At 43.1% G+C, this 22,354-nt stretch overlaps 1 protein-coding gene across 31 annotated transcripts in view; it reads right to left on the reverse strand.

Moving 5' to 3' along the window:
• LOC114601368 (uncharacterized) overlaps window positions 1–22,354 on the reverse strand; it is a 347,155-nt gene that overhangs the window by 178,100 nt on the left and 146,701 nt on the right. For 21 of the 31 annotated variants that reach the window (XR_013393995.1, XR_013393991.1, XR_013393978.1 and 18 more), the window contains one exon: window positions 18,329–18,480. The exons of the other annotated variants lie outside the window; for them this stretch is intronic. The gene's annotated coding sequence lies outside the window, so the exon portion shown is untranslated. The remainder of the gene's footprint in view (window positions 1–18,328; window positions 18,481–22,354) is intronic. 31 annotated transcript variants of the gene reach the window in all.

Here is a 22,354-nt window from a genome sequence, read left to right on the forward strand (position 1 = left end):
ACGAATTTCCCTATGGGCTTGCTTCGCAAGACGAAACGTCTTACGAGTTCTTGCGAGTTTGTTTCCTTTTTCTTAAAGCCGCTAAACCGCTAATAGCCGTGCTTCGCAAGACGAAAAAACCACAAGACGAAGAGACTCGCGGAACGGATTAATTTCATCTTGCGAGGCACCACTGTATCTGAAGAAGTGTGCATGCACACGAAAGCTCATACCAATAACAAACTTAGTTGGTCTCTAGAGTGCCACTGGAAGGATTTTTTTATTATTTTGAAGTCCAATTTGTTTTCCAAAACCTGACGAAGAGAGACTTTTTATCCGAGAGCAATTTACAGCGTTAATACTGCAGTGGTTAAAGAGGTTCCCTTTTCGTGTAAAATGCTTGACATTACAATGGTTTTCAATTCTCAATAGCTGAAGTCTCTCTCCTCCACCCCTTCCATACAACCACCATCCATTGCTGTATCTGCCTATCATCTGTTCAGGAGTGCATATACCTGGGAAATATGCAAGGGTAACTTCAGGGAAAGTATCAGGCCTTTTGAGCATGATATGCATGAATCAACTTTGTTTCTGGAAGATTTCCTAGGTGATACAACAATGCAGCAGACAATAGTTTTCACAGCGGCACAACAAACAATGACTTGGAAGGATCTTTGCATTGCAACAGTATGAGCAACTGAAAGGCATTGTCGGCTATTCTCTCCTCTGCTGGCCCCCCCTACCCATTTGTAGGCATCCTTTTACTGCCCCAACCCCTTCCCCAAATAAAGCTTGCTAACCAAAACAAGAGAAGATAGGTAACGTGAAAAGGGGAGTAGGAATTAAGACAACTGAAAAGGACAGCAGCACAGCACACATGCTTACCTGTGTGTCAGCCTCCTTGCTAGATCAACCCAGTAGGGGATGGACACTGCGTGAGATATATAAGCTAGGTGCCAGGTGACTCTTTAAAGCAGGGTTACAGTCACCAAAACAAAATGCCTAGTTGCCATTTTTTCAACACAACTTTTTGGTTTCTGAAATTCATTCTGATTATGCAGATAAAATATAACCAATAGAATTCTACAGGATGTGTGGCTAGAGTGTGAAAACAGTCAAGATCCAAGGATCCCCAGGCATGGTGGAGACATCAGGCACCATCCTGATGCACGGGCATCTTCACTTGGTCGCAAAGTGGCTAATTTTGAAAGCTGGGGGCACACCAAGTGAAGTTGGGGCAAAGCCCCTGCTGCAACTACTATTCATACCAAGCCAGGGCTATGAATCCGAGGAGAAGAAACCATCAATATTACATTAGTTGCATTACATTGGCTCCATTTACCCTCATTCCAACTGTCAGGACCAAGCTGCTACTTCCAGTCTTCCAGCTCCCCAACCTAAGCCTTGTAAGTGCAGGATCCCAACAATGGCTGTGAGAATGGCCCCATCCTATATCCCACGTAACCTTCTTTTCAAAGGACAGTCCTTATTTCAAAGGACAGTCCCCCTTTAGAAGCTTTCCAGTCCAAGGCAAAAAAATAATAATCATAAGAAAGGAGAACAGGAGTCTTGAAGTCAGCCATCAACAACACTAGGACACCAGACTGAGCAGGCACACAGATAAAATATCAGTCACAGTCTTCCCTACTATAGTGGCATGCACTGTATTATTATTATTATTACTATTATTATTACAATTATTTCCTAATTTGCATCTACATATATATATTAGCACATGTTGATTTTATGGGAAGCTGCTTTCCTTGTTTGTTCTCTTTTTTGGCAGTGCGTATGTGTCCCCCAATACTTGTCAAAACCTTGGAGTCCATTAGTGGCCAAGACAAGGAGTGAAGGCTAAGGAGTTACTGGCTAAGGACTTGGTCCTGGCTCTGAACCTGATGCTGATGGTCAGCGGACCACTGAAAGCAATGCTGGCAGGCAAGAGCCACTGAACCAGAGCTCACAGCATTAGGGACTATAGAAGTGCAGCCCGGTCCCTCATGGGTGGTGAACCAAATGCCTTGCATGTCACCTTGCCAGAACAACAGGAAGTGCACCAGGTGGAGGATCATAGAAAGCAGAAGAGCCCAACCAGGCCAACCAAGACAGACCAGGCCCAAGTTCACTTTCAACCCTTGTTGGAAAAAGTTGCTAACTAGAAGCCCTCTTTTATGCCTTCAAGTGGACTTCAGCCACTGGATTACATTGGACTACATACTCTCAATCTAATCTTCCTCACAGGGTTGCTGAAAGGGTAGCATGGGAGAAAGGCCATGGACACTGCCTTGAATTTGATGGGGAAAACAGGGGATGAAATTGTGACACACTTATAAATGAATGGAGCAGCAAGGATTCAAGTTGCATAGAAGAGTCCTGTGCACACTGATGATCTACCAACGCAGCTGGTCCACTACAAATGGCATCACCTGAACCATTTTTATTTTATCCCAAATGAATAAGCACTGCACACACAGCTTCATGCACCACAGGGTGCTGTGACTTACTATTTCCAAATTGTAAAGCGGTTGAAAATGTTCAACAAGTGGAAAGAAACCTATTGTTTTCCCAATCTCCAGCAGTTCCCTTGACTCATGTCAATGTTATCATTGTACTATTGGAGCTGACAGGTATTGGCAAGAAAATGAGAGTATGGAAAGCCATTAGCCTGTGTCTGATTTGATACCCTTTCTTTTGTTGAATGGAAAAGAACAGCACAGTGCAATTCTGCACTATTACAGTAAGTCAAAAACCTGAAAACAATTTTATTTTTTGAAAAGTACTTTCCCTAGGTTTTCCAAACTAAGAAATAATGAGACCAATTTCCATGGCACATCATGCTACATTTTCCAGAAGTACAACAAATATTTATTGTAAACAAGCAGCAGGCAAATTTCAGTAACGATTATTCAGGGAAGTCATAACCAACCTTTTCACCATTATTTTCCTTTTTTTTTTTAACCAAATGACTTTTCCTGTTTCCCTGAATCATGGTGTATAGAAAACAAGCCTGAAAGATTTTAGCAACAGGAAAGAAAAAGATGCAGGAGGTTTGTTTTGCCAGCAGTGAATATGCAAACCTCACTCTCTCGTTCCCTACACCCAAAATACTTTTGCATAGCCTGGTGTGGGAAATGTTCTGCAGCTGCAACCCTGCTTTATCCAAGACTTCTCTGCCTGTAACATCAATTTTGAGAGGAAGAAGAGAGTACCACATTGTAGGCACGTAAAATATGCCACATAGGCATATATGCCGAAGTTTATCATAGGCACTTCAGTTCTCACTGAAGTACTTAGACCATGATGGGGATCTTTATGAAAATAATCTCCAAATTATTTCCCTCTTGGGGTATCAAACTATTATACACACACACACACACACACACACACACACACACACACACACTCTTCCTCTCTTAATTCTGTATCTAGGTCTTATGCTTCCAAATGTGCCCTGGCAACAGATGCCTAGAAATCATACACATAGAAGCCTGCCTTGGTTGCTTTTGACTTTGCTCACAGTCCAGGCATTTTCATTTGCTTGGTCTCACATTTCCAGTCAGATGGTTCTGCCACTACATTGCACCATGCTGACCTCCCTGCTGCCTTGCCCCTCCACCTCTCCCTCTTGGTAACCTGCAGCAACACACGACCTTGAGAAGCCTGATCAAGCACTGCAGTCCCACCCGTGACACTGCTGGAAGTAAGTCTCACTGAGTTCAGTTGAGTTTACTGCAGGTCAATGGGTAAAGGACTATTGTCTTAAACTGCAGAACTTACTAACTTCCAGTTAGCAAGTCCTATCGAACTCAGTAGGACTTACTTCTAAGTAGATATGCACAGGATTGTGCCATTAAGTTATGAAACTATTAAAACTTTCTGCTAGTTCTTTTTTAGCACAAACTATTATTTGTACTCTGGGGATAGGTCAGGGGAGAATATGAGCTGGGATTAGGAATGAGAGGGAAAGAGGAGCTGAGTCAGTCCCCTCCGACTGAATTCCCCTAAAAAATCCCAACGTTCCAGGGAACATGATAACAACTATTGGATTACACTACAGGGTTGCCATGAATTAGCTCTCCCACCAGCAATATGGGTGTAACAAAACTGGGCTACTTTGCAGAGTAGGCTTAACCAATGTTCTCATGTTTCCTTACAGGAAAAACAACTGGATTTTTATTTGTATTGGCCAGGTGATTTTCTAAATATATAAAACTCACAAGTGTCAAGACTTGAATAGGAAACTTCCAACTTTGCTGCTATCTTTTGCATTAGGGTGGAAATGTTCCTACCTCATAACAGCTACACAAAACTTCTGGATTTCTGAATTGTTTTCTAGGAGCAGCAATCGCTTTGCCACCAAGGACAACCGGGCGGGGGAGGGAGAGAAATATACCAGGAAGCCCTTTCTTCAGACAATGGGTGTGTCACGCTCTTGTTTTTATCTCTATGGATTACAAACATCTACCACTGTTGTGACTATACTCAGTGGCTAAGAACCCTGATAGTTGATAGCAGGCTCAATTCTCACAAAAGCACTGGAAAGGATACAGCCTGCGCATTTTGCCTCCTGTTTCCGCTTCTGTAAGGGCTGGAGACTTTGGCCACAAAATGAAAGGTGGGAATCTGTGGTATTCTAAGGAGCAAGGCTAGAAAATTGGTAAAACCCAGGAAATGAGGCAGAGAAATCTGCCTTATGCAGAGCCAGATCATCTAGCCCAGTATTGTCGACCCTGACTTGCAACAGCTCGCCAGGGTTTTGGGAAGGGATTTCTCACAGCCCTACCTAGAAATGCAGGGGAGTGACCCTGGGACCTTTTGCAAGCAAACCAGTTGCTTCATCACCAACCTTTAGCCATTCCCCAATAAGCTTAAAAACACATCTGGAGGCAGGCCTGCCCAAATGTGCACAATTGATGTCATTTCATTTCATAAGATAATCTTCATGGTTTCTCTATATAGGCAAAACCGTTAACTTGGCACAATGTGACCAAGCCAGTTTTTTAAACACCAGGCAGGTGTGGCATCGTGCAGAAATGGTTATAAATCAGGCGTGCACTATGCCTATCCTCACTGCCTTAAATCACCAACTGCACAGCTCTTCTAAAAACCAGGAGGTGAGGCAGGATTGCCTTCTTAGTTAAAAAAAGAGAGGAGAACGGGAACATTGCCCATTGTCAGCTGCCACCCAAAAGGATGAGAGAAGTGAAGGAGAACAAAACTCAGGCACACTGTCATTGGGGAGCAGATGGCGGGGATACAGCAAAGCCTTTTAAGATGTAAACAGGGTGGCCCTCAGGATAAGGAGGAGGAGGCCTCCATCAGCAGCTGCTGGCTCTTCAGGTTGTGGCAGAGGCAACCTGGTAGAGAGAGGGGGAAGAGCATTTTCTATAAGCCACTGATCAAAGATCTTGGAGGGAATGAAGAGGCAACTGCACAAAAGGGAGTTTGTGTGCATGTGGCTGCCCTGGTGTCAACTAAGAAGGTGCATCCATCTATACACATGGCCACCAACATTACCTGCTGATTTTTAATGATGCGAGCAAAACATCTCAGAAAGATGCAAGTCTTTCCACTGCATTTGTTTTGTCATCACTTATGATGTAACTTTTTGCATTAGTCATCCTGTTCAGTAAACACACTGGCCCAGGATAGACTGTGTGGTATCAAGGTCAGTCACATAGCACATTTCAAAAACACATCAGCAGTTACTGTAAAACACCCGGATATGGGTATCTGTTTACCTATGGAGAAAGTTTAGAATCAGGTCAAAATGCCCTTTTTGGTGGTACAAAATGTCAGGGAGGGGACTTGGGGCAGGGAAGAGGGGTTTGATGTTCAGTGAGAAAGGAGGATTGAAAGCTCTGTGGAAATTGCTACTCCTAAAATATCAGGTAAGCTTAGAACTACTCAGTGTAGTTTGTGACAATGTGTGAGGTGGTGAGCAACATTCCCACACTTTTCTCACACATTTTGAAAAAGAATATATGCCAATGTCTTCTCAGCCCCCAAGGTTTCCTCCCATCTGCCAAAAATAGGCCCATCATCCAAATAAGCAAATAAGAAAAACAAAAAAACATGTTTCATAAATAGCATCCCTCTTCATTTTTGAGATAATCCTGTGAATTTATGAGCTGGTTTTGGTTTTGCGTTTTGCTTACACTGGACATTATTTTGATGTTATAAAAAGAAAAGCAGCCTAGACAAATATTATCTCCAAAATAAGTTAAGATATCCTGAGCAGGCTCCTACTATACTTCATGTAAAAAACAACAACAAAACCACCCTCAATTTCCTTGAGCAAAATTTCTACCTTCTAAACTAGTGCTGGATAAATTAAGCAAAAAGTTATGCAATCATGTGTCCTAATAAAACTGCACTAGCAAGGCGCCTTTCATTTAGCATCAGTGTAATAAGGACAACAATCCATATGAGATGGCTATCCTTGATATTACTAACCCATTGCTAAAGGGTACGTAGTCTTAGTCCCGGTGTTCTTAATCAGATACCATCTTTGTTTCTTTAAGATTAGGGCTGAAACTAAGACAGCCCATATCTCCCCCTCTCTCTTGAAAGAGATCAGTCTCAGTTGGTTCAGATCTAGAGTAGCTTGAGAGCTACATTCCCCTGCGAGCAACCTTCTGGGGACTGCATGCCCATGGTGGTAAAAAAAGGTAAAAGAAAAGGACCCCTGAACGGTTAAGTCTAGTCAAAGGCGACCATGGGAGTGGCACTCATCTCACTTTCAGGCTGAGGGAGCCGGCGTTTGTCCACAGACAGCTTTCCAGGTCATGTGGCCAGCATGACTAAACCGCTTCTGGCACAATGGAACACTGCGACAGAAACCAGAACGCATGGAAACACCATTTACCTTCCCGCCACAGTGGTACCTATTTATCTACTTGAACTGGCATGCTTTTGAACTGCTAGGTTGAATGGGCTGAGCTTGGTGCACATGTGTTCAGTAAATACACCCAGTTCCTGAAAAAACATCCCATGTGGCTTCACTGCAGAGTTATACATGTACATGGAAATGACTCACAAAAACAGTGGGAGGAAAAACAATAGCAACAAAATAATCAACAGTAATGGGTTTTAAGCAAGTTATCACATGAGCCTACCAGAAAAGGGTGGGGAGGCTGTTGCGTCAGAATTAAATTGTAAGGGCACAGAGAAACATGAGGTTTAAGACTATGAAGCCATTTCTATTTCCAACCAAGCAGAAAGGCACTATTCAGCATATTTGCACCAGAAGAGAATTCAAAACAAAACAAAACACCACTGTGCCATCTCAGCAGCAGACACAGGACCCTGATCTGTGCATGCATTAGGAAAAGTTGGTAGTGTACATTGTACCACTACAGGCTGCAGGTGGGACATACCTTTTTGAATGATCTTGCAAGTAAAAACAAAATAAAACTAGTCCATCAGCAAGTTCTACCCCAGGCTGTTCCTTGCTGGTTTCTGGTTGCAGGAAGGCTATTTTTTATTTTAAGTTAGGGGACCATTTAGAAATGTAATCTTTCACCTGCAGACTGAAGTGGCACAGAACATTCTACTTTGTTCTCACCTTGTTCTGATGCAGACCAGGTCAGAGTTTGGTGCAAATGCACTGCCTAATCCACAAACCACTTAAAAGGCTTTAATTCCAGGCAAAGGGGAGGGGGGATCCCTTGTCTTACAGAAGTTGCAAACATTACAATATTTGTTTCCTGAGTAACAAGAATGCTCATGGACAAGCTTCTATGCTATCACACCGTCCCAAACAACTGGAAATTTCATTTGCTCAAACACAAGGTAGGTTGAGGTAACAGGGATCTGCAGTCTTGCTTGCAATCAACCTCATTCAATGTCTTAATGCAGTGTTTCCCAACCGGTGTTCCGCGGCACACTAGTGTGCCGCGAGACGTTGCCTGGTGTGCCGCGAGATGTTGCCTGGAGGGAGGCGGGCGAGTCGGGCGGCGAGAGGCGGGGCGGCGGCGGCGAGGAGAGGCCGCCCAGCGCGGGGCTCTCGCCCTCTGCCTGCCTGGCTGCCTGCGTGGCGCTGACGTCATGGGGCTGTAACGTGCCCCACATAGGCACACGCGGGGCGGCGAGCGAGCTCCCTCCCACATCCCATCGCCGCTCGCTTCGGCCGGCCTACTGGGCTGTCGCAGGCGGAAGGCCTGCGCATGCGCGAGGTTTTCGCGCCTTCGGGATTCCCTTGACGCCTTCCTCCTCCCGGGTCCTTGAGAGCGTGGGAAGCGGCAGCGCGAGACCGGCGTTGAGCCTGGTAGGTATTGCGCTTGCCAAGGCAGTCATTTGGGAAATGAAAACTTGCAAAGCAAGCAACCAGTTCAATCTGAAGTACGTGTATGCTTAATATCCTGTATCTGAAACCTGTTCTGCCCCCTCCCCCACACTTGGTGCCATTTTCATCTACACATGCAGCAGAGTAAGTTGACCCAGAATAGTACCAATTCAGATGGCAGATGGGAGAATGACAGTGCTGAATGCTTTCCCATGTAGAACAGTCCCTGCAAATAAAAACCTAGCCTATTTGGAAGAGGGATGCTAGCCTAACCATTACCTTCTATGCTGTTACTATTTTTTTTTATTTTTTTTACATAAGTAAAAAGTGACCTTTCCCCATCTGGCATGGTGGTGTGCCTCGAGATTTTTTTCATGAAACAAGTGTGCCTTTGCCCAAAAAAGGTTGGGAAACACTGTCTTAATGGTCTAAACACAAAGTGGCATATATAGGCAGGGCCTGCCTCTTGTAAATGTATGTTACCCACAACAGAAATAATTCTAAATAATGTTTTCGCTGCCAACTTTCTTTTTAATTGCATACAGACTTGTCACTGCAGTTTACACACTCACAAGACACAGAATTTAAGGTCAAGATTTGATTTTTAAAAATATGGGCCATCCCTAAATCTGCCATTTATTTCAATATATTTGCTGCCTGCTCATCTTTAAAACTTATGTTACTGCACTTGCATCAACAGCCACGGTATATTTACACAAGAGCATTCCCGTGGCTTTTTTTTTTAATATTTTTTTTAAATAATATTTATTAAAGTTTTCAAATAACAGAAAGTAAAGATAAAAGTACATTTAAAGCCTTATTTTCATACATCCACTTTCTGGGACTCCCCCCCTCCCCCACCCCTACCATATTCCCCTTTCATATTGTTGTCTCCACAAGCTCTCACTTCTAATTTAAAGCTTAATTTATTTACCCCATTATTCAAATTTAAATTTATACAATCCTCATCAATACCCTTGATAGAAAGACAAAAGTTCTCTCCCCAAGGCCCACCCCATTTTCATTCCACAATTTCCCCTTTTTTATAATAAAAACACCCCACAGAATAGAAATATAAAGAATGAAAAATATAGTAGAAAAAAGAAAACCAATTCAAAAGATAGTTACGAGCCTTTGGATTCTAATTCTCCCCCCCCCCCTTCCCCAGTTTAATTTCCCCCTGTCCACCAATCTATGTTGTCTGCCTGGAAATCTTAAATCCATCAATCACATTTTCCCCCCAACTCCTTGCAGGTTTTTTCTTTTTTAGAATTATTTTTAAAGTTAATTCCTTAGTCTTTAGTCCTTAAAACTGTAAAACTATAAAGCTCCCCCCGTTGTTCTTTCCAAGTTGTAGTCCAGTTTCCTCTTGTTCCGCTGCTAAAACGTTCTGATTCAGAAATTTAGTAACTCTGCAGGGGTTATTGTTATTCAGGAACAAAAACTTGCGTTCAGTCCCTTCCTTTCTTCAATAGAAAATTCTATTGTCTCCTTTAGTCTGAACACCCTGTAGACAAAATACTGTTTCAGTTTTGCAGCTTTCCCAGAAGATAACCAGTTCTGTAAAATTCCGAAGGTTTTTTCCGCTTACGACCATCTTTGTAAAGTCCCGAAGTTCCTCTAGGGGGATTGTTGTAACTTTGTTTTCTCTAGTCCAAAAGTCCAGTTGTTATCCGTGTTTTCGCCATTTTGTATCCAAGTCTTAGCAAGTTGTAACAAATTGTAGCAAATTTAACCAGCAAGGTCCTCGTAATAAAGTCCTCTTTAAAATTCCGACTTTGACAGCTACTTTGACAGCTGTCAAAATCTCCGGCTCTTTTCACCAGGCTCTCTCCTCAATCACCCCGGTTCCCAGGGGGGGGGGTTACATTTTCCTTCTCCCTCAATTCTTCCTCCAGCACAGTTCTTGTAGTTTCCCATCATGGAATTCTTAGTTTTTATCAAGAATACCGTTCTTTTTGGGCCTCGGTTTCCCAATCCTTGTTTTAGAATGTTTACAGTAGGGAGGGGGACTGACTTCCTTTTTGGATCCCCCCCCCCCCGCTCGTCTCAAATCCGAAAAAAAAAATTTTTCTCTCCTTTTGAACCCGATTTCCTAATTACTCACGGGTTGTTGTTAAAAATCCGAATTCTCAATGGAAGAAGTCAGCGCTTCTCCGCCGAATGGCATGCGGCTTCGCTCGGCAGGGATAGCGGAGGACTCAAAGCACCACGCTTCTCCCCGGCACCCGATCCGTAGCCTTTAAAAAGGCTCCTTCACGAGTCGGGAGGGCGCTAACGGTGCCAGCCGAGTCTCCATGTCCACGGCCTCCGTGGCCGTGGTTTTTAAGGGTCCCCGCGTCGCCGGCGCGGTAGGACCCAGCCCCTGCCGAGCAGGCTCCCTCCGGAGCTCGGAGGGAGTCCGCCATTCGGCGATGGCGCCAACCCGGAAGTCCATTCCCGTGGCATTTTAAACCTTTCAGACCAAAATATCTAGGTTTTGTAATACTTCTGCCCTTTCACACAAGACATTTCTTGTGATTTTGAAAATAGTGACACACTGTATGGATGACTAAAGCTTTATTCAGCCTTTAGATTTCACAGGCATCTGGGTGGCCATAGTGAGAACAGGATGCTGGACTAGACATGCCACTGTCCTGATTCAACAGACTCTTCTTGTGTTCTCAGAGCATAAATCCTCCATTAAATAATCAACGAATCCATGAGTGACCAACGGCCTTATATTTTCTCCTGCATGTTTCACATATTGCACTGAACACAAACGAACTAATGTGTAAAATATGCTGATGCGCCTAAAAGTTTGCAAAATATCAAAACACCTGTACCTTCAACAACAAACATTCAAGGCAGAAAGTTGAACATTATCAGCAAAGCATAATTTTGGCAAGGTAAACACACATTTCAAACCTGCAATAATCTGGTTCTCTTACACCTCAGCACAACGCAGCAATTTCAAGGTCTGTGGATGCATCTGCTTTGCACCTTATTGATTATGTTCCAAAGATTTCTCGGGTCCTTCTAAATATTGACACTATCAATATGTCCACATGAAATACAGCGGCAAAGGAAAACAGGAGCATAAACGCAGAAATACAAACTGACCAGTCAATCAAATGCTTCCTCATAACCTCACCTCTACAAGTCACTGCAGTTGCACCTGGGAAGAAATGTTTACATATTCAGTTAGCCTGAGATAACAATCTCTCAACACCCTTCAGACTTATAAGGAGGGTTTCATGAGAGAAAGAGAAAGCTGGCCACTAGGAATAGAGAATATGGCCTATGATGACAACTAATCATGCCAACAAACAGCACAGAGATCTCATTTTAATTATTTTGCTAGTAAAATAATTTGTATTCCTCCTTCCTGTTGGAAAAGCCACCAAGACACCTAAAAAGAATGATAAAAACAATGGGAAATGCAACACACCATGAACAACACAGCACTTTGGGCAACAGCAAATGAGATACCCAGTCCATCTAATATAAATAAGTTTGCAGTAGTCTCCAGAAGGCAATCAAGGTGAATGTATGTTTCATATTAACTGCTTTTGATCAAGCACTATATAAATCCTGCTAAATTAAACAAAATCTACACATACCCGGAGAGAATTCCATAGCCATGGTGCCATTCCCAAACTGGCCTGTGTTGCCTGCCATTACACCTCAAAAAACAGGACGACATGGAACAGGGCTTCAGTAGTTGATTTGAGTGTTCAAGCAGGTGTGTATTAATGCTGCACTGAGCCTAGTCCACTATTTTGTGAAACACTTTGTCCCTCCCCACAAGAGGTGGCTCATTCCTGACTCTTTTGCAGGTACAGTGGTACCTCGGGTTAAGTACTTAATTCGTTCTGAAGGTCCGTTCTTAACCTGAAACAGTTCTTTACCTGAAGCACCACTTTAGCTAATGGGGCCTCCTGCTGCTGCTGCACCACCAGAGCACGATTTCTGTTCTCATCCTGAAGCAATGTTCTTAACCCAAGGTACTATTTCTGGGTTAGCGGAGTCTGTAACCTGAAGCGTCTGTAACCTGAAGCATATGTAACCCGAGGTACCACTGTAGTGGAATAATTTATGTGACGTTCTGTGGGGTGGGGTGGGGGGCTGTGCTTACCTTCCCAATGGAACGAGTGGCCAAGGAATCTTTTGTTTTTTGTTTTTTGTCCTGTAAACATTTTTAAACACCCCCTGTGCAGTCACAATTGTGCAAAGTGCAAGGCTCTTCATGCAAAAAGACTTCAGAACCTAGCAGCACTTCCTGGAATGCCGATGGGATTGTGCAACATGATGTAACCATGAATTAAACATGGAAGCCAACTGGCAGCCAATGATATTGGGCTAATATTGAAGTTATTTCTGAATTCTGCAAGCTCCAAGTAGTTCTTGGGCAGCTGCCTTCTGAACCATCTAAGGTTTCCAAGTACTTGTCAAAAGGCAGTACCACCACAGAGTGCATTACAGCAATGCATTCTGGGCATTACTAAGGTATGGGTACTGCTAGCGAACCAGCGATATCTGCTTTCAGCCTCTGGGTATCCAGAAGTAGCAATGGTTACAGAGGAATCTCCAGGGTGTGAACCTGCATCACATTCCTGTCAATTAGGAAGTACAATAAGCCAATCGATCTGTACACATTTAGGAAGGCATGTGGATATTGGCATTGGATATTGATATTGATATGGAGGAGGGGAATGGGTAACATGATGCTGTGTGAAATGAAAGATTGCAGAACTCGTTTCTGGATCTTTACATGCAGAGGCAACACCTGGTACCTGCAAAGCTCCCTTAAAACAAAAAAAGTTTCTCTTTAAAACTCTTCAAAAGCGTGTTTCCTTCAAGCAAAGTGCAATATGTCTAAGAACACATATACCATGTGTTAATTCTCTCTCTCTCTCTCTCTCTCTCTCTCTCTCTCTCACACACACACACACACACACACACACACACACACACACACACCCCTGGAGCAGGCCACTGTGCTCCATCAATAAATAAATGGTATGAAATGGTGATTCTTTGCCAAAGAACAAGAAGGAAAGCATCCAGCGATCAGCTCTTTCAGACCCTGTTGGGACAATGCAAGCCATAACAACAGCCTCAGAAAAGAGGGGGTTGTGTAAGAGGTCACTATCCTGTGTGCTGCTTTGCAAATCCTTGTTGTTATCCAAATGTATTTGAATCATCAGAAACGGGAAGCCAAACAAAACCATTTCAGATTGCAAAGCTGGAGCGGGGGACAATAGCTGCCACCTCCAGAAAACAAGAGATATTTGGCCACCCATGTTTTATGCAGACAAATGAGAGCGTGTGCTGCTTCACTCCGGCCATAGAGAGGTCTGTCGAAGGGCTACAGCTGCTCCTTCGAAGAACTGGGTGGCCCGTTCCTTTTCAGCAGCTCAGCAGAGTGTTAAAATCGAAAGATATTACCACAGAGAGAACTGGGCTTACACTCCTTTTGAATAAAAACAAGCAGATTTAACAAGGAGGGTGGCTCATCTGTTGCCAAACATTCTATGTGGTGCTAGGAAAACCCTCTGCAAAGTTCAAGCTAATTTTATTAGGAAAGCTTACGCCACAGAACTTTACACTTATGCAGAATGTACGGTAAGTAGGGGCAGCTTTACACATTACAATTGTTGTGGGAAACACTGCCAATATTCTCTGAGTGCCCAGATCCAGATACAAAGGTCTTGAAAGATTCACATATGAGGTCCATACTTTCAGAAAACTCTGATGTTTCATATAGCAACTGTAATGTGTAGAAGTGTCTTAAGCGCTGGGGAAGGAGTTCTGCTTAGTTTGAATTTTAATATGAAGCTACCTAACTGGCATATTCTGAAACTATATGCAAACTGAAACACAGCTACCTTTCAAAATTTGTGCTTCATCAAATTTTGTGATTTGTTCTCCAGCCAAAAAATATGTATGTGTACTAGGGAAGGTATGCATCAAAATGCATATATAGTGGGGAGGTAACATACCAAAACGGACGCGGGTGGCGCTGTGGGTTAAACCTCAGCGCCTAGGACTTGCCAATCGCATGGTCGGCGGTTCGAATCCCCGCGGCGGGGTGCGCTCCCGTCGTTCGGTCCCAGCGCCTGCCAACCTAGCAGTTCGAAAGCACCCCCAGGTGCAAGTAGATAAATAGGGACCGCTTACCAGCGGGAAGGTAAATGGCGTTCCGTGTGCTGCGCTGGCTCGCCAGATGCAGCTTTGTCACGCTGGCCACGTGACCCGGAAGTGTCTGCGGACAGCGCTGGCTCCCGGCCTCTTGAGTGAGATGAGTGCACAACCCTAGAGTCTGGCAAGACTGGCCCGTACGGGCAGGGGTACCTTTACCTTTTTTAACATACCAAAATGTATTATATTAAAGTGAAAAGTGGCCAAATTATGTATATTTGCCCCCCCCCAAAAAAAAAAATGCATCCAAACAGGTGTCTATTAAGAGAATTTGGAATTTATACTGCTGATGAATTTCCATAAGGACTTTTTTAAAAAAGCAAACCAATACACAAATGTGGCAAACTTAAAATTGGAAAGAATTAGAAGGTGAGAGAAACCAAACGGACAGATTTGTCCATGCTGACTTAAGTCTTCCTAACACAATACTGTATCAAAGGTTGTTGCAGAGTGCATGCAGACTTTAATATTCAAGATGCATGTGTTGTGGTGTTTACTTGCAGTCATGATTTCCTACAACTACTTCTCATTTTTCACTGATGTTCCCAGACTTCACACCTTAAATAGCTATACAAGCGTCTAACGTCTGCTATCATTTCCTGGAGCCATTCCAACCAACTACATTTGAGCAGGAATAGTATTAAATGTGCAACACATTCTTAAAAGAAGGGGTTTTGGTATAGGTTTGTGCTTCACGCCTCCAGACAAATGAAAGGTAAATGATAAAAGTTACTTGAAAAATACAATCACTTGTCCGCCAGAGACCAATGCAATTAGAAGAAAAAGAAAACATGGTTCTAATTTATTAATGAACATTTGCTGCCTGTAATTCTACTGCACTTATTCCATTACAGCTTGACATTTCCTATTGTCACTGCTTGCATTTCTAAACAGTTCCACATGACTAGAGCTACTCTGTGCATCTCGCTGAAGACTGTTAATAAAAGAGGAGAACTGGGCTGTATAAGCATGATATTATCTGGCCACATGCTGTAAGATCCACTGGATAGCAAAAAGGAATCCCCTTCTCAGATATTTTCTAAACATTTTGGTTTTGCATACACAGACATATTTCAACATCCTCCAACATACACACACAGCGTTTTTCCTTAGGTAAAGTAAGGAAGGGGGAAATAGTTGAATAGTTCTCCCCCCACCCCACCCCCAATCATGCATGAACATAGAAGGGATTTGAGGACCACAGAAGAGTCTAAACATCTTGCATAGCAGGTAAAACTGGCTAATGCACGCAGCTGCTTTGAAGGAAGTCATCTCGAAAATAAGCAAACCATAGTAGTTTAGGAGAGATTGTTAATGGTACCAGGGCAACCTGCTTTACTATCTGCTCAGAAACACTGCAGCACCTTTATCCACCGCAGAATCCTGCAATGTCATTTCAAACATATAAACTAGAAGTAGGCCATGTTTCCGAATGAAATATTTGGCGGACAGGGAGAACGAGGGGCTACAGGTGATGGTTCCACAATAATACAACACATGCTGCTCCACTGGCAAGGAAGCAAGATCCTCCGCCTCGTGTCTGTTCATAGAATATAATAAGCCTCTATTAGATACCACTTTCAGTATAGCTCTGGCCTACTATTGGAATTCTGGAGCCAGCAGATGCAACAGAAAGCTTTAAGGCTTGCTGAATTTCCAAGGGAAAGAAAGAAAAAATGTTTTAAGAATTTCTAGGTCACATTTCTACCCCTTCTGGTCCAGAAAACAGGAATGCAAGTAAATTTGATGAGCCAAAGGACCACATCACATAAGATGTACATGGGCTGTACAGTGGTACCTCGGGTTAAGAACTTAATTCGTTCCGGAGGTCTGTTCTTAACCTGAAACTGTTCTTACCCTGAAGAACCACTTTAGCTAATGGGGCCTCCTGCTGCCGCCGCACCGCCAGAGCACAATTTCTGTTCTCATCCTGAAGCAAAGTTCTTAACCTGAGGTACTATTTCTGGGTTAGTGGAGTCTGTAACCTGAAGCGTCTGTAACCTGAAGCGTATGTAACCTGAGGTACCCACTGTACTGCATCTTGAAATCTCTCCCTGGGAACCATACAACTGATGTGTATGGCCCCAGATTGGGCAAGCATTTCACACGCTCTCCAGAGCACACACAAGATCAGGAGAGCAGGGGAAAGAGTATGAGTCAACCTACTCTTCCCAAGCCCCAAAGCTTTCCAATCTACCCTTTCTCTTATTGTGCTGAGCTGCAGCAGAGAAAAAGATCAGAAATGCAGGGAAACCCAGGCTACCCTTGCTCAGTCTCCAGGTGAGTTGCCCTCTGACCACATATAGCTGGTAAAAGGGCAACACACCATTCCTCAGACTAAAGACAACAGCAGAGTCGCCACAGCAGCAGCTGATGGGAAGCAAGTACAGTGGTTACAATGGGAGCGGTTTGAAGGGAAGTGAGGCAAATAGGAGGCAGCCTGCCATTTGGCTAATCATCCCGCAGCAGTTGCTACTCACTCTATGAGAGCTGATAGGAAGCAATTGGCACAGCTAGGTTAATGAAAAAATTAATGCTCTCATGAATGTGAAGCAGGATGCACTTTTGTAAACTGTTATATAAATTATTGGAGAGTGACTCATTATTTTGACCTTGTTTTTGACCAACATAACACAAAATGTGTCTCGGTCATCTTTGATCACACAAGCCTTTTATTATGTTATCCATTTTCTAACCTAAAAGCTCTGACTTTACGTGCCTTTTTAAAACATGTGCATTTTAATAAAAGCACCTAAACTAATTTCTCAGTCAGCTTGCATTCAGGTTACCAAATGTCAGGATCTAAAACCCGCAGTCAGTGGCAAATCTTGGCCCATCAAATCTCAGCACACCAGCACACCTGTTTTAGTGGAATGAGGAACCCAGAGCAATAATAAGTTCTTAATAAGTCAAAGATGAGCCATGAGAGCTCACAGAGACCTGAGCTCTGACAGACTTGCAAGGGACTCACACTTCAGAGGGAATAGCTAATAGAGCTGATTAGAAGGCGGCATTTTAAATTGCCTGTGTGATGTCGCAGGAGCAAATCTATCATGGAAACATACATTGGAACCTCGAGAACATTCCTTCTTACCTAAGACAAGTTTGTCACACATTAAGACAGCATGCCTAGTTTCAGATGTCTGTGCAGAAGCAATTCATATTTCATACCGTTATTATTAACGTTATTTGATTGTATTGTTTTTAATTGCTGAATTTTATTAACTGATGCAAACTCACTAGAAGGGTGCGATATAGGTTTTTAAGAAAGTAAATAAATTAATAACATAGGGTCTACATTGCAAACCACTGAGCTGTTTTGTGTTGTTAACAAATACTATGCAAAGTTATTTAGGCTGATAATTTGTATTCGTTTATTGAATTCAATGGGATGCATTTCTGAGTACCTAGGAAGTTGCTTTTTAAGTCAGACTATTAAGTCCATCTACTGCAGGACTGTTAACTCTTGACTGGCAGAAGCTCTCCAGAGATTTAGGTAGGGGTCTTTTCCAATCCTACCTGCAGGGCCAGGGATTTCACCTAGAACATTTTGCATGAAAAGCACATGCGCTAGTCCTTCCCCCATTGGAGTAAATCTATGGGATTGCACAGCTAAAATCCTTATATTGTAATGTAGTGGTTCTCCTCCCAAACAGGCCCACTCTACTCAAAACCTACAATATGAAAACTTTTTAGCATTCCAGTTAACAGATGGGGTAACTGATGCTGAGAGACAGAAACTTGTCCAATGTCACACAGTGGATTTAGGAATTAAATCATTCTCAAGAAACATAGCATAATAGTGCTTGCCGGAATAATACATATTCTTAACAAATAGAAATATACATCATATAAAACAACAGTGAATAAATTGCTTACCTGCACATATTTTATGTTCTATTTCTCATCAATTTCATTTTGGTTTCAGATTGCATAAGCTACTTCCTTTAGGTCTCCATCATCTACAGCATAGGACCTTGTGCTGGTGGTGCTGGTGATGCTATCTTGGGCTCACTGACTGAAGAGACAGCCTAAACATTCAGAACAGCCAAGGGGGGGGGGAGAGAGAACAACTCTGAAAATGAGGGAAATCTTTGCAAGTAATCTTTGATTGACCAGAGCAAATAGCAGCACTGGGTTCAGTGCAAAACCACTATTTTCCTGTTTGAATATTCCTGCAATACTCACTCTTTTCCACTTTTACTTATACACAAGGTAAAAGTTGCATCCTCTTACAGAAATGTGATCCCATTCCTGCTATAATGTGTAGAACTACTTCCCACAAGATGCATCATTACATTATGAAACCACACTTCCACATCGCAACTTCGTGCCATCAGGAAAACAGAGTATGAGTGCAGAGACTCAGAAAATGACAGCAGCAATCCACACACTGAAGAATGAAATGAGTTACATATCTGTCAGAGCCAGCCCTACCATTGGACAACGTTAAGTCCGTATCTCAGGCAACAGATGCTTAGGCAGAATGGCAGCAGCCCCTGGCTGTTCCTCCTAAGGTCCCCTGGTCTTTCCCTTCCTTTGGAGAACAGAGCTGTGTGGTGCTTCATGGCATCTCTTTGCACACCAAAACTATGCTTTTGCCTCGGACTCATGATGGAGAGCACGATCCCATCACCAACATTGAATCAAGATTTACCTAACAGTCCAGTCAGCTTCCATACTTTGAATGGGGGTCACCATCTTGTGCTCCACCAAAAACAGCAAAATTTATTGGGCAAGATCTGGGACCAGTTAGCGCAGAAACCCCATTTAGGGCAATATTCTCCTAGCAAATGCAATGTACTCTGCCGCAAAGTCATGTATGTTTAAGAACTGAAGCACACAATCAGAAGAATCACACGAGCCCCTCTTGCTGGGCTATACCATTTCAGCCTGTAAATGGGAGATTGTATGTATCTCCCTGCAGATACAAAACACACCTGTCTGGAGGAGAAAATCCTAGCTTACCTTCTCCCTGACATGCTAGTTGGCGAGGCAAACATCTGCCCTCCATCCTTCAAACCTCATGGGGGTCCCACGAGATGCAGCGTACAAAATTCTCCTCAAGGAATATTTACAAGGGTTAGCCACTCCACTGTTATACTGAAGTGCGCTTTGTTAGTATTCCACATTGCTGCTGATGTTGAATCGTAAGACGGAGGAAGGCTATTGTTAAGACAGAAATTGCTTCAATGGATGTGCTGTAATTCCACAGAACCTTTACTCTGCCTGCAACAATGGAAACCTATTACTCTAACTATGTAGCCACAGCAGATATTCCATTATATACCACAAAGGGCCACTGTGGCACACACTGAATATGCATCTTAAGACAACGTATAAGAGCTTGCAGTTAATTTCTTCTCCTTCGTGCTAAGGAAGAGAGGTATGGCAGGCCACCTGAGAGCTGCCTCTTCGGCAATTTATTACCCTCTGCTGTTCCTTGCAGGTTCTAACAGATGACAGCCATTCGCTTTTAACAACATATTGCCTATGTCAACATTGAAATAATTTGCTTTATGGTGAGTGTATGATTCCATCTGTATTCCACCTCTGTATGGAAACTCTGTGGCTACTGACCACCAGCTCTCCTATTTTAACAGCTGTGAATGTACCATGAGGTTTCCCACCCCACCACCCCAGATCCTGGAATCCCTGCAACATGAAATGCATTAGCATGCTAATTGGCCATGAGGGTGTTCCATTAGTTTTGTTTTATTTTGTTCTGCATTTATTCTAACATATACACTGAATTATCAGAGGCTGACAAATGTGACACACTCTTAATCCTGGGGTGCCATCTTGTCTACAGTACAACCAGCAGCTACAACAAGAGCACCATATAGCCAGATTTTTAATTTATTTTTGTGATGTATTCCAGTAGTTGAGGCCTAAGGACACTGAAAAGGTATTTGAAGGAGTTCAGCTTTCCATCTATATTTGCTTGACCCTTGCCATTCCTGGCTTATATAAAGCATCTATCAGGAGAGGACTGACCAACTGGATGCAGAAGATTATTTATTTATTTATTTATTTATTTATTTTATTTTATTTTATTTTATTTTATTTTATTTTATTTTATTTTATTTTATTTTATTTTATTTTATTTTAAACACAAAATGCAATGCTTCCTTGCAGGAAATCATTGATGCCCTAAAATAAATATTCAGTAAACCCAAAGAAATGTAACAAATGCTCACCACAAATTTCACCTTCTCAGGTAAGATGCTCATGGCAGTGGCTGCTGGGAAATTATTGGGTGGAACCATTTAAATTTAGCTTTGGCATGGAACAGGCTTGATCACTCTGATGCATAACCTATCCTGGAATCTGAGCTTGCTAATTCTCCTCAAACTTTCAGTGGCTTTCAATACTAGATAGTTCTGGTGGACTATCTGGGATGGCAACTGACTCCCAGCTGTCCAGTTCTCATTTCGATGGCAGTCTTGAGAAGGCAGTGCCAATGGTGGCTCTTGGTAGCTATGGCATGGTGTGCAGCAGGGCTACATCTTGTCCCCCATGCTATGAAATATGTACATGAAACCCCCGGCGACAGTCATCTGGAGAAGTTGGGTGATATATCATAAATATGTAGAACATCCAGCACTGTTTCTCTTTTTCATCAGAATCAGGGAATGCTGCAGCTGAGGGCAGTGTCCGGAGGCATGAATGGGCTGAATGAGGTCCAATAAGCTTAAGCTTAATCTACACAAGAAGAGGTACTATTACTAGGTGGTTTTTCTGACTTTGGAGGTTGTGTTCAGCCTTGGCTGAACGGCATTGCACTAAGGATTAGGACTGCAGTTTGGGGGCGATGCCAGATCTGTCTCTGGAAGTCTAAATGGATTATAGGGGCCTTGACCCTTTTCACAATCTCTGGCTAGTGCAACAGCTACATCACTTCTTCAATGAAACTTGACCACTGGCCTACAGTGGTACCTCGGGATGCGAATGGGATCCGTTCCGGAGCCCTGTTTGCATCCTGAATGGAACGCAAGAAGCGACAGCGCATCTGCGCGTGAGCGGGTGGCATTTCGTCGTCGCCGCGCATGCGTGTGATGTCTTTTTGAGCGTCTGCGCATGTGCGAGTGGTGAAACCCGGAAGTAACGCGCTCCATTACTTCTGGGTTGCCACAGAGCGCAACTCAAACGCGCTCAACCTGAAGCACATTCATCTCGAGGTATGACTGTATTTGGGTTAGCTCCTGCTTGAATTACTATAATGCATCATGCTTTGATTACTGAACATTCTGCACAGCAAAAGTCACCAATATGGTTCCTGTAACTCACAGGGTTTTCTCCCTCCACTGAAATTAGGCTTAAAAGAAGCATCCTGCAGTAGTCAATGGGGTGGGTTTCAGTGTGTGCTCAGTTGCAGTGTGTGTGCGCTGCCTACAACAGTTTTTCTTGCTTGAGCCTAGAAAGGTTCACAACCTCTGCTGCACACCACCCTGTGCAATACATCCTGTACAAGTATGACCTGCTTGGACTTCTGTGATGCTTTGTAAATATGGAGGCCCTTGCAAGACTCCTTGGGAGCTTCAGGTACAAAATACAGTGGATGGTCTATTAGCAGTTTTTATCTTACTTTAGAATATTTACACACCATCCTTTGCAAAGGCTGTTTTATAACAAAATTAGTACATAAAAGTACAGTGGTACCTTGGTTCTCGATCTTAATCCATTCCAGGAGTCCATTGAACTCTGAAACTGTTCGAAAACCAAGGCGCGGCTTCCGATTGGCTGCAGGAGCTTCCTGTACTCAATCGGAAGCTGCATTGGACATTTGACTTCCAAAAAATGTTTGCAAACTGGAACACTCACTCCCAGGTGTTTGGGAGCCAATTTGTTCCAACAACTAAGCCACAAAAACACAATTTCTTAGAAACACACAACAACCAAATA

The sequence above is a fragment of the Podarcis muralis genome, chromosome 8 (assembly GCF_964188315.1).
Source record: "Podarcis muralis chromosome 8, rPodMur119.hap1.1, whole genome shotgun sequence".
NCBI classification, from domain to species: Eukaryota; Metazoa; Chordata; class Lepidosauria; order Squamata; family Lacertidae; genus Podarcis; species Podarcis muralis.